This window comes from Hydra viridissima, unplaced genomic scaffold (genome assembly GCF_058129835.1).
Source record: "Hydra viridissima isolate aposymbiotic clone 2 unplaced genomic scaffold, HvirCarnegie_v1 scaffold_5, whole genome shotgun sequence".
NCBI lineage: Eukaryota > Metazoa > Cnidaria > Hydrozoa > Anthoathecata > Hydridae > Hydra > Hydra viridissima.
Window position 1 is genome coordinate 16,748,090 of NW_028324304.1, and position 13,212 is coordinate 16,761,301.

At 29.6% G+C, this 13,212-nt stretch overlaps 1 pseudogene; it reads right to left on the bottom strand.

Moving 5' to 3' along the window:
- Nucleotides 1–3,279: 3,279 nt before the first annotated feature.
- Nucleotides 3,280–3,850, bottom strand: LOC149889005 (uncharacterized; annotated as a pseudogene).
- Nucleotides 3,851–13,212: the final 9,362 nt, after the last annotated feature.

Below are 13,212 nucleotides of genomic sequence, written 5' to 3' on the forward strand. Positions count from 1 at the left end.
TTTTTAGATACTTTTGCCATAACCATAGGTATTTTTTATAAATAAGATAGATTAAAGGTCAGTACCCATTTTTGAAAATCAAATTTTACTGTAAACCCAGGGCTTTAGACATTATGAGGTCACAAAAAAAGCGCTAAATGACTAAACTTTCATTTTTGAGTTGGATTTTGCGACTATACCTTTACTTGCCCATATGTTTTGTTATATTATAAAGTACTTAACTAGTTGAAGATTTATAATTTAAAAAAATAATTATGGAATAATTACGACTTTGGATGAAAACGAAGATCAAAAATGACAAAAAAATCGTTTTTCGGGTATTTTGAAGCATGATATTTAGACAAGGAAAAACATTTTATTTACCTGTTTTGTTAATTTTTGGTCTAAAATAGCCAATAAACAATAATCAAGTGAAATTGGTATTTGATAGCATATATTTTGTTCTATTTTCAAGTTTAAAAATGCACTTGATTACATTTGGTCAATATTTCTATATATTTACTCAAACTTTGAAATCCAATATCTAGAGAAGCAATGAATATTTTTTAAAAAAAATTTGGAACTGAGCTTCCAGTATGAATAGCAACAACATATTAAAAAATTAGCAATTTTGAAGAGGGTCACTCTAAAAAAGTTGTATTTTTGCCTGATTCTTACAGAAAGTCTCCCTTAAAACAACTGGGAAAAAGAGTAAATACGAAGACTCATTAACCTGCCACACAATCAAGTAACGAACCGAAAACAACCAAATGATGTAAAAGCTTTAAAAGAATTCTCACGGAGATAAGGCGAAGAACAGAATATGATAGAAGGAAAGAAGGACGGACAGAAAGAGATAGTAGTAGAGAAAGACGGCCTGAAAGAAACGGAAAGAAAGAAAGATGGAGTTTTAGAGAAGAATTTTAAAGAGAAAAGTTTTGTGATTGAAAAGTATTTGGACAAGCAAGAAGTTTTAAAGGTGAACAAAAAAGAAAAAGAAGTAATTTTTGAACAACAGAAGAAGTGAAGAATTAAGCAGTAATCAAGAAATAATGATTAAAGAAAAGTAAACTGAAGTTTTGGCCGTTCTAAATAAAGAAGAAGAAGAAGGCATATTTGTTCAAAAAAAAAAAAAAAAGGATTTAAAAAGTATCGAACACTACTAGTAGAATAAGAGAGTATTATATGCATTTTATAAACGTAATGAATAAAAGAGTGCTAACCATTAGACATTAATAGAACATTTATTGAGATATGTTTAATAGAATATACTGAGAACGCTAAACACATCCTTAACTCTTTGACGGTTATACCTTACCCATTCCTATCCGATACCCCTCTTCTAGAATAGCCCTGAGAAACTCTTGTGACAAATTCAATCGCTCAAGTAGTCGTATTGAGTGCTTATTGACAAAGTCTGCTAATGTTTTCTCAGGAACTGACTTTTGCTCGATTTTTATCTGTTTTCGTGGATCTTCATACCCTCTTCTTCCTTAATTGTAGATACCACTTGTAGTGTAGCCGCATAAACCACTCCAGAATCAAAGGTTAGCTACTGCGTTTATTTGCAATTGCATTTGAGATGAGCAAATTTGTCTTTTCATACTTTAGCACTGCTTTCAGAAGTCCCAGATCATTTTCTGGTACACTTGAAGGACGCTATCATCCATACCTTGAGGTATATGCTAATTGCAAACAGGTAGAAATCTTTGAAAAATTTTTGTTCACGGGCAGTGAGTGTGAATCGACTGCGAAACATGAATATCTTCAAACAATACAGCACCTTGCCATTCACCTGGCATGACGAATAGCTCCGGGCGAATTGAACCATACTTGGCAAAGTGGAGGGCCTTTCCCAGAATGATGGTTGCGAGTTCGAGAAATTTTCGATAGTTATCTTGAAGGTTGATATTCCTGCAGTTGAATGACAGCAAAGTTCAAAACGCCATCCTTTGTCTCGCTGAATATCTTTAAAATTCATTACTAATACCTGGTTCAAACTGCTCAACATCGATGAATCCCTAGTGGTTTTTAAAGCGCTTAAAAAGTAGGACTCCAGGACCTGATGAAGACCCCAAGTTGCCACAATCAAAATATGCCCCAATAGGGAGTTCCATTATGTAGTGGCGACTAAGCATCTGCGTATTGAAACATTTTTTTGCGCGTTCAATTATACGGTATATGGTTGCTTTTGGTAGTTTTTCTGCTTTAAAATGACAATAAGTGTAATATTTACCATTTTGTTTATTGTCCGTAAAATCCATAGACACGTTCACGGAGAATGTAAAATCCATAGACACGTTCACGGAGAATGTAAAATCCATAGACACGTTCACGGAGAATGTAAAATCCATACACACGTTCACGGCTCTTGCTTAAATATGTTTATTTTCATTTTAAATCGTTGAATTTTAATTACTTTTTTTTTATTTAAAACTAGAACAAGTTGTTAATAAAATACATACAAAATATATATACAACTAACTGTATAAGTACATGCAAATTTAAATTGAACGCAGTCTCTTTTTTTTTCATCACCCGTTATATATATATATATATATATATATATATATATATATATATATATATATATATATATATATATATATATATATATATATATATATATACATATATATATATATACATATATATATATATATATATATATATATATATATATATATATATATATATATATATATATATATACATATATATATATACACACACACACACATACAAAATGTCATCTGTAAGTTTTTGCAATTCAAAAGCTATTGATCCATCTTTTAGAAAAAAAATCCTGTCTTTTTTGTTAGCAGAAACTTTTGTGCATAAAGTTTTATGATTTAGTTTTGGAAAACAAAGACCATATTCTAAATCTCTTTTGGTAATTTGATTAATAGGATTCTTAGAATGCCTTACAAAACGCTTTAAGTGCTGTAAATGATTCCCAAATGGGAAGCACGATATGTCTTTAATGAGCAGTTAAAACTCTTGGCATCATCATAAATGTGTAGGATATTATGCACATTATAAACTATGAAAGCATTACCATAGAATATTTTGCTATTTTGTACAAAATAAACTAGCAAACTTCTAGCGTAATCTAAATGCATATTTCTTTTTTCTTCATTTGAATTAAGTAGAATACTAATGGCAATACTCAGCGAAAAGAAATGGATATAGCCATTTTTCAAAATAACATTTCGCAGTAAAACAGGTCCTAGATAAAGCAAAAACTGACGAAATTCAGTGGCTTTCCACCTGTCTAATTCACATAACGCTCTTGGTTGTCTAGAAAATTCGGAGGGCAAATGTTATTTGTAACTCAGGTACTGGAACTAAATTTTTTATAACTGTACTTGGATCCTCTTCAAGATATAATACTCTTGGGTTAATTAGATTTTCATAATCAACCATCTTTGATTTTGGTTTTCCAGCGTATTTACTGTAAAGGTAATCAAGAGAACCAAGTGTTCGTTTTTCTCCAGTATCCAAAATACACAGACAACTATATTTTACAGCATTACTTGAAATACCAAACATTGAGTTAGCACACTTTAAATCAAATGCAACAGAATATTTAACATTTTGAAGATCAAAAGGATCAGGTAATTTCCTAAGGTTTCTATTGTGTTCTGATACTCCCTCTGCAATAGTAATAATAAAACTGTGCTTGACACCAGCATCGTCAAAAACAGGTTGGTTGTTAGTTTTATCAGATGGATTAAAGGCATTCTTAATGACCTTCAAAAAACCACAGCCCAGAATCCACAGCAACTCTAACAAATGGAGAAAGAGGGTCAATATTTCTATCAGCGATTATAAGTTTAATAAATTTGTCAATAGCCTTTACATAATTCATTGATTGGCTTATTAAATCACCAGCTTCATAGAAATCTTCTTCTTTACTAGTAAAATACTCATCCAATTCAGCTTTTAAAGCCTCTTAATTTTATGTTACAATTATGTTACGTCGAAAACGAAGACTTGCTCAAAATATAGAACACATTTTCTTGGTTTGATATTGGCAAAACTCAAATCATTTAATAATATCCAGTATTATTCTAAAAGTAACTTGATTAAGACCAGCACGGTCACATTTTTTTCTGGAGTCCCAGCTATTATGATGACTGGTTTATTAAAGACTTGCTTCGTAAAGTTTGAGCACTTTTTAACGGGAAATTTTTTAAATAGAACATCAGTCTAAAATTTTGGTTCATGTCTTAAATTATGTGTCTTCGCTATTGAAAAAATAAAACATTGCAAAAGAAACTTTTCATACATTTTAAAATACCGTCGAAACAAGAAAAAGCTCGCGAAAAAGTTCTGCACAAATACTTTTCGATTCCAATACCATGTTCACACGAGCGACGTTTGGCGGACTATTATTCCGGAAGAAATAAAACAAAATAAAGTTATACTTTTTGCATATAATTTTTTGATAATAGTCTACGAGAAGTAAAATTTTTTTAACGGGTGACAACTGAAAAACGAGACTGGATTTAACGACACATTTCTTTTAAGGTTTAAGAAAAACAAAAAGGAAAAATGTTTTAGAAAGTATTTTTATTCTAGTTTTTATTTATACAGTCTGTTATTTTCAATTAAACCATTCCTTCTGACTTTATCAACTAGGCCTGGTATAGACTTAGCTAAACTCCGTATGAGCTCAATATCAACTTTATGAAAGCAATACTTGATTCTAGAGCGTAATTCTTTAAGATTTTCTGCATGACAAATATTTTTATAGATAAGGCCTTTTAAAATACTCAGAAAATTTTCGATAGGATGACTTTCTTGTTTAGGTATGTGATTACTGTTTTTGCATAGTGAGATGATGCCAAATCGGACCAGAATACATATGCTCTATCTGAATGATACTTTTCGATGAATGGAATAAGTCTCTTCTTATTGCATTTGTTTAAGTATATTTTTTGAATTACAGTCAGTCCACTAAGCACAAAATAGGGCTGAGAAATGCCATTTTCAGAAAAAACAATCCCATAGAAAAAAAATTTTTTGAAACTTTTGTTTTATTTGATATTTACTTGTAGATGGAGTAGATTTTACATTGCTAGTATAAAATATATCATTGCCATCGATACTGGAAGGATTTAACGTGAAATAAGTCTCATCATCAATGACTAGTTTACGATTTTTGAATTTCTGATACAATTGACTGCATTTAGTTCTAGCAACTGCTTTTTGCTGGTCAGAATGTCTTGGAAATGTCTTTTTTTTTTCTTACATTAATTTTTTTCTTTTTTTTTTTTCAATGTTTTACTAATGTGTTGCTGAGTACACTTGAACTTTTTTAGCTGCCTGTCATTGAGAATTTTCGTCTTTATGGTCCAACATAAGTTTGAACCTTTTAATGTTTGTCTTGGTCATTTTCTTAGTCTTTCCTCCACTTCCTTGAACTCTTTGGTAACCAAATAGACTTTCAGCACGTTTAATTATCTTGTAGATAGTACTGTTAGGTATATTCTCAGTTTTAAAATGGTCATAAGAGAACTTTTTACCAGCATTTCTGTAATTTAAATAAAATTCATAAACACGTTTTCTAATCTCTTCTTGATTTGAACTTTGTTTTTTATTCATTTTTCTATAAAAAATAAAAACGCATATAATATTTAAAAACTAGAATAAAAATTCTAAAACATATTTCCATTTGTACCTTAAAAGAGATATGAGCTGTTAAATCCAGTCTTGTTTCTAAGTTGTCGCCCGTTATTATTATCTACTATTATTATCATTGTTATTATTATTATTATTATTATTATTATTATTATTATTATTATTATTATTATTAATATTATTATTATTATTATTATTATTATTATTATTATTATTATTATTATTATTATTATTATTATTATTATTATTATTATTATTATTATTATTATTATTATTATTATTATTATTATTATTATTATTATTATTATTATTATTATTATTATTATTATTATTATTATTATTATTATTATTATTATTATTATTATTATTATTATTATTATTATTATTATTATTATTATTATTATTATTATTATTATTATTATTATTATTATTATTATTATTATTGCTAATATTATTTTTCCATAAATCTATATTCATACAAATTTATTTACAGGAGATACAATAAAATCAGTATTAGCTATGCTGGCATTAATTATGTCTTGTTCTATATGCTGAGACATTGTGAAAATTTTAAGTTTAATAGATATTATGTATTATTCACTTACTAAAAAGAATGAGTAAACTGAATCTGGCAAAAAAAAAAAAAGAAAAAGAAACTAAGAAGTGCTTGACAATTGAATTAAAGGTTAAATTTTAAAATTGGTATAAATTTTTTATGTATCTAAATACTTTTGCATACAAGGTAATTAACTATGTCATGCATATTCTAGAAGAGATATAGGCCTAATCTCTAGAATATTCACTACAAGTTTGTTATTTCACTATTAGACTACTACATTTTGAAAGTGTCACATACTAGGTATGCCAAACATTTGGGTTTTGAAGTTTCCAGCTACAGAAAAGACTTTTTCAACGTCTGCTGATGTTGCTTAAACAGTTAATAAGGCATCGTAGATCATCTGAAGTTTATTTGTTCGTTCTTTTGTTCCTTCAAACGCCTTAATTTCATTTCCGATCGAAGTTTTGACTGTTTTCTGATGGTTTACAAAGTGGTTGATAGTGTCATCAAGCTTGGATGTTGTATTTGAATCATTTTCATCATCATTTTCCTCCGACAATGGTTCTGCAAATAGTCTTGTATTGAGTTCCTTAATTTTTTTTCTAATAGTTAATTTTGAAGAATATTTAAAATAATCATTTTCCTTTTGATAATCACCAGTGTGAATTAAATCGACATTTCTTCGTGAATCAATTCGAGTTTTTAAATTTTCGAGAATTTTTTGCGAAATATCACTTTCCTGTGAGTTGAGTGTGTTGAATAAATAGATAAATGCCATCATTTAATTGCAGCATTTAGAGCTTAATTTTTTAAATAACTTTTTCAACAGGAATCAAACAATCTATTATGTCTTTAATTTTAGTTTCAATGCTGTCATCATATGAACCTTCAAATTCAATTATTGTAATTTTTACAATTTCTTTCAGTTTATAAAATCTCTGCAACATAGGTAGACTATTCCATTTTGCCTTGCAGCCAATTAATAGAGTTAACTCTTTTCCTGTTGGACATTTTCTTTAAAGCGAGCAATTTTCAATGGAGATTTTTTGAAATTTTCTCACATATCCTCGAACAATTGATATAACATCAAAGTAGGATTTTTCCATTGATAAAGAGCTTTCTTGTTCATCAAAATCTAGTTTTTCATCAAAGTCTTCATCTTTATTATCAAGTTCAACATTATCATTATAGTCATCCATCTCTTCACGATCCTTTTGATATAAACAGTCAACAATAGCTAAATTTATTCCATGGTTGTAACAAAGTTGACTTTCAAATGACATCAAGGTGGCATATTGTTTCATTACGGAAGTTCCATTGTTTATAATGAGACAATATCTTCTGAAATGTCAAGTTTGATGTCCTGGAGTTTTTTTCTGACAATTGTTTTCGACTTTTCAGCATTACAACTACCTGATCCAACAGAAGTGAATGCAAATTGCTTAGATTCAGTGCCGTTGTGAATTTTGATATTTAAGTATCTCTTGAATGTATTATCAGTCCACTTATCAATTATTGCACTAAATTTCTTTCCCATGACTTCAGACTCTTGAATTTTAACACAAAGTCATTAAAAACTTCTTCGCGGTATTTTTTAATGTCTTCCCAAACTGTTAATCTTGATTTAGGCATTTGATGACCGCGTGATGACAAATATGATTTAGTTGCATCCGAATTGATTATTTGATTAATTGAAAATCCATCTTTGACTGCACATTTTGATATTAACAACTTTCTGGACTCTCGAACTGTAAAACTTGTTATTGGACGTTGAATTTTTTGATTACTTGGACTTTCTGTTGATTCTGATGTATTCTTTCTTTTAAAAGATATATCCATGCCATGTTTCAATTTTAAATGATTTATCAAATTCGTTGTTCCATAATAAACAATCATACAAACTTCATTACAGTTGCCAACTTGACATTTTGCCTGATTTTTATTGATTTTTACAAAATATTTCCACACTTCACTCGTCATTTTCTAAATAAAATTTTAGTTTAGTCAACGTAACCTAAAAAAGCATGAGACTCATACCTGATAGTAGTATTTATAGTACTTCTTTGTATAGTTTCAATGGTTTCTTGATTAAATTCACAGTTGTAGTGAATTAATTATGATATAAAATTCACGTAAATTGCGTAACTTGGAAATTGAAATAAAGGGTTCGTAACAATTTATATTTTTAAAAATATGACGGTTATTTTTTAAAAAAATGCTGAAAAATAATTTAAAAACTTTTGCACTATTTGTATACAAATATTTGGGTAAAAATACAAATATTTGGGTGACCCCAAATAGTACTAAAAACACCAAATACCAAAATAAAAAATAATTGGGTTCGGCATCTCCCTATCACATACATCTTCTTTTTAATAATAGTAAAAGAATAACACAATGTAAATCATATTTCAGTTTAAGCTAACAACCTAACATCAACTTTATAAAAAGCCTTGTTTGAGTTGCTTTAACATTAAATATAAATTTTGTAGTCAACCATTTAATAACAAATCAAGCAACACTGATTTTACACTCTTGATTCTTTCATCTGTTACATTTTATTGTGTAATAATATATAGGTGCACGCTTTTTCTGGATATACAGTTCTGTGAATAAGTATTAGCCCACTTATTAAAACTCTTGTTTTTTTAAAAGATTTTGAATAATAGCTTCCGATTATTTTTTTATATAAAACAATGTCTAACTTCAAACAATACTAAACACTATTTTAACAAACAAAAGCAATATTTATCTAAATTTTACGTAGATTTTTGTATTTAGATATCTAACGTGTTTATTTTTATTGTATGCTGATCTAAACCTAATTCTTATCAGCTCGTTTGTTTTTAGTTTGCTCTTGCATTTTTATTTATTGCTGAGAAGGCTTCATATTTGATGATAGTACAGTTTACAAAGATATTTCATAAATACTATGTGTTTAATATTAGTTTTTGTTTTTTTTTAAGAGCGAAACTTCTTCTAATTTACGTTTTGTTTTTTTTTTTCTTTTGTATTATTATTTTTATTACTATTTAAGTAATAAAATGGATAAAATTCCACTACTGGAACGTAAAAAAATTATCGCGCTTCATGGAGTAGGTTATTCTCAACGACAAATTGTCCAAAAAAGAAAATATTCAAGGACAGTCATTAGAGAAATAATAAAAATATTTAAAAACACGGGATCTCTTGAGGATAAAATTCGAAGTGAAAGACCTCCAAAACTTACAAAACATGACAAAGTATTTTAAAAATTTGTCTCTGCGAAATCGGAAACCTCCAGTGAACTAGCCCAAGACATTCAGGCTGCGACTGGGACAAATGTTTCCTCATCTTGCATTTGACGACATTTGCTAAAAACTGGGTAAAGAGGGTGTGTTGCAGTTCTAAAGCCTTTACTACGTCGTGGTAATAAAGAAAAAAGACTTAAATATGCAAAAGAGCATAAAAATTGGACGCAAGGAATGTTAAACCGTGTACAATACACAGATGAATCAAAATTTGAATTGTTTGGTAGCAGAAGACGACAGTATGTAAGAAGAAGGGTAGGAGAGGCTTATCGCCCTGATTGTCTACATCCAACAATCAAGCATGGGGGAGGTTCTGCTTTAGTTTGGGGTTGTATTTCATCATCTGGAGTAAGTGATTTAATCAGAATTGATGGCAAACTGACAGGAGAACAGTAAAAAGAAATTTTAAGACATCATGCAATACCATCTGGAATGAGACTAATTGGTAATGATTTCATTCTACAGCGAGACAATGATCCCAAACATTGTTCCCGAGTGGCCTAAAAATATTTACAGGACATGTGTGAGGAGGGAGTTCTCGAAGTAATAAACTGGCCTCCTCAAAGTCCAGATTTGAACATTATTAAACATGTTTAGGATTATTTGGATAAAAAAAGGCTGAATATAACCCCAAAAGTGTCGAAGAACGTTTTCGAATATTAAAAAGAGAGTGGGATAATATTCCACAAAATTTCATAACAAATTTATATGAATCAATTCCCAGGAGATTCGCTTCTGTGATCAACCCAAAAGGCGGACATACGAAGTATTAATTGTTCTTTCTTTTTGTATCATATTTTATGAAATTATTTCTAGATATTTTTGTTTATAATATATGTGTCTATAAACCTCTTTTTTTTTTTACTTCATAAGTCCTTTATACTTTTACGATAAAATCAAAAATAACTATAAACTTATGGTGGGCTAAAACTTATTCACAGTACTGTACATTAAAGATAGTTAAAATTGGCACCATGTTTTTATAGGAAAACAAAGAAATATTCCGGAACATTTATTTGTTCTGGCTTTTCGGCGCGGTACAAAACTTCCTCAAATGTTCCGTGAATTTGTTCAAGTTGCGTTCACACCAGAGAATATTTGTTCATGTTCCATGTTCCACGGAATGTTCCATCAAATATCCCCTCGTGTGAATCGCATATAAGCGCTTCACATTCTTCAATTGCAAAGGCAACCAAATTAACATGTGATTTCTAGATTCCGGGAGTCTGGAACTATTCAAAGGAAGGAAGGTTCAGGAGAAGGTTGAGGAACTATTAAACGGAAGGAAGGTTCAAGAAGAAAGCAGGAATTCCTTGATAAGAAATCAGCTGAGAACTTAAAGTTATTATTCAAGCAAAATCCTAGCCTATCGGACAGAATTCGAGCTCAACGATACGGAACTTCAAGACTGTTCGTGAAAATGTGTAAATTCTGTAATTTGAAGTCTTTTAAAGTCATGAAAGTAATTAATTGCAATGAGGAACAGAATTTGGCTACCAACAAGTGACCTAGAAAATTATTTGATTCGGTGATGACAAATAAAAATGGCTGCCATATTATTGACAATGAAACTTACGTCAAAACTGACTCAAAATAGATCCCAGGTCGCCAATTTTATATTTGAAACAAGCAGTTTTTGTATTCACGGCAAGTTTAAGTTTCAAATGTGTGACAAGTTCTGCAAAAAGTTTATGATATGTCAAGCGATATGCAGGTGTGGCCGTAAGTCAAAGATGTTTGTCACTTCTCAGACAATGACCAAGGAACTTTACGTCTCTGAGTGCTTGCAAAAACGTATGCTACTTTTAATCTAGTCCCATAATGGTCCAACCACTTTTTGGCAGACCTCGCCTCATTCATTCAATCTAGATAGATTGGATGAATGCCAAAGAGTTAGTTTTCGTCCCGAGAAACCTGAATCCTCCTAACTATCGATCGACAATTTCTCGGCGACGATCAAGGGATAGGGGAACATGGGGTAAGATGACGAATGGGGCAAGATGAAAACATATTGTTATCTTCAAAACTCAACCAAATATGAAATCTGATTGTAGCTGAGAGAGATGTAGATTATATCTACTAGATTTATTTATGCTTTCTTTATAAATATTATTTTCGGAATCAAAGATAACTACTAAAAAGGTTTTTCCTATATTAAGGAAAAAAAAGGTTTATCCACTTGTATTTGATTTATTTCATCATTACATCACCAGCCAAAGGTAAGAAAGAATTTCTCATTCAGTTTGTTCAATTTGGAACACATACAAGTAGTATTAAACTATGATAACTTATTTATGTAGAGTTCTGAGTCATTTTGAAGATGAAGTAGCCTAGGAGCAAGATGAACGGGGCAAGATGTCTCGTTTGTCGTTTCGCCAAAGTACATGTTTTACCATAAACCTGTATTGTAATAAATTTTGTGTAGCTTAGTCATTATTAGATTGCTTTATTATGCATTAAAATATTTTGTTTGACATTTGTTTTATTTTGTTGAGTTGGAATTTGCTATGAACTGATTAGTAGACTTTTTTTTGCATAGCCCAATATAAATATATAGTTTAATTGTTTAAAAAATTACATGACCGTTTGTATTACATATCTTATTAGCTAGAATTTATGATATCGTGTTATTTGAGAAGGTAATGGTGTAATGGAATTTACTTTATTTAAAGTCGCTATCTTGCCCCGCATACGGGGCAAGATGATAATTTGAGGTAAGTTAGGTTAATGAGTTTTGTCCGGGCTATTTTTAATTTTTATATGGGTTTTTTTTATACATATGTGACGCATAATAATTTTTTTTCACTTTTTAATAAAGTTTTACTTATTGAAACAGTTATTGAATAAGATATAAGTGCTTTTCAAAACGTTCGTCATCTGGCCCCATGTTCCCCTACATGTCTAAGAAGTCACAGGTAGTTAAAACTGCCAATGCTATGTTGAAATCATGGGAGAAAGAGTGTGACAAAGTTCCAGAATCTGTTGTGCGCAAGACGGTGATCAGTATCAATATAAAGATTCTTGCAAACCACCATGGACCTATAAGAGATGGACGTGAAACAATATTGTTTTTTTTTGCGAACTATACTCGTTGCGTATTGTTACAAATCTTTTGTTTTAAACAATAGAAATTAAATTATATTAAAGTCTGTCGGATTCGTCAAAAATTTTGGTCTCGTCTAATCAGTCACATCAACTTCCTTTTAGTAATTATAGATAACAGCAATAGAACTAATTTTTAAGCTTAGTTTTTTCATAGATAGACATTCTTAATATTTTAAGAAGTAACGCTAATGATGATATAGAAACTGAGATCATTTACTACTTTAGTACATATATAACTATAGGTATAATAAATAATACAAAGTATCAACTAGTTTTGCAACTACCTAAAGCACAATGGTTTTATGTCTAGGGAATTACTCCATCTATTATATTGTTGTAGACAGTCAGTGTATGAATATTATAGAGTTTTCTATTTTTATGTTTAACAACAGAAATATATACAGTTAAGGATAAATAACTTTTACTTAAAATGAATGTAAATACAATAAAGAAAAAAATAATTTGTCACAGTTTTAAAGAATTTAGCGAAGCCACTTTCTGGAAAACCGCAAGAATAACTAAGTATTTAATGTTAATATAGCATGATTTACCAGCTATATATAAACTATATTTGACAAAAATATATATAAAAGCTAATTTTTATTTGATAAAAACGAATAGATTATTATGTGC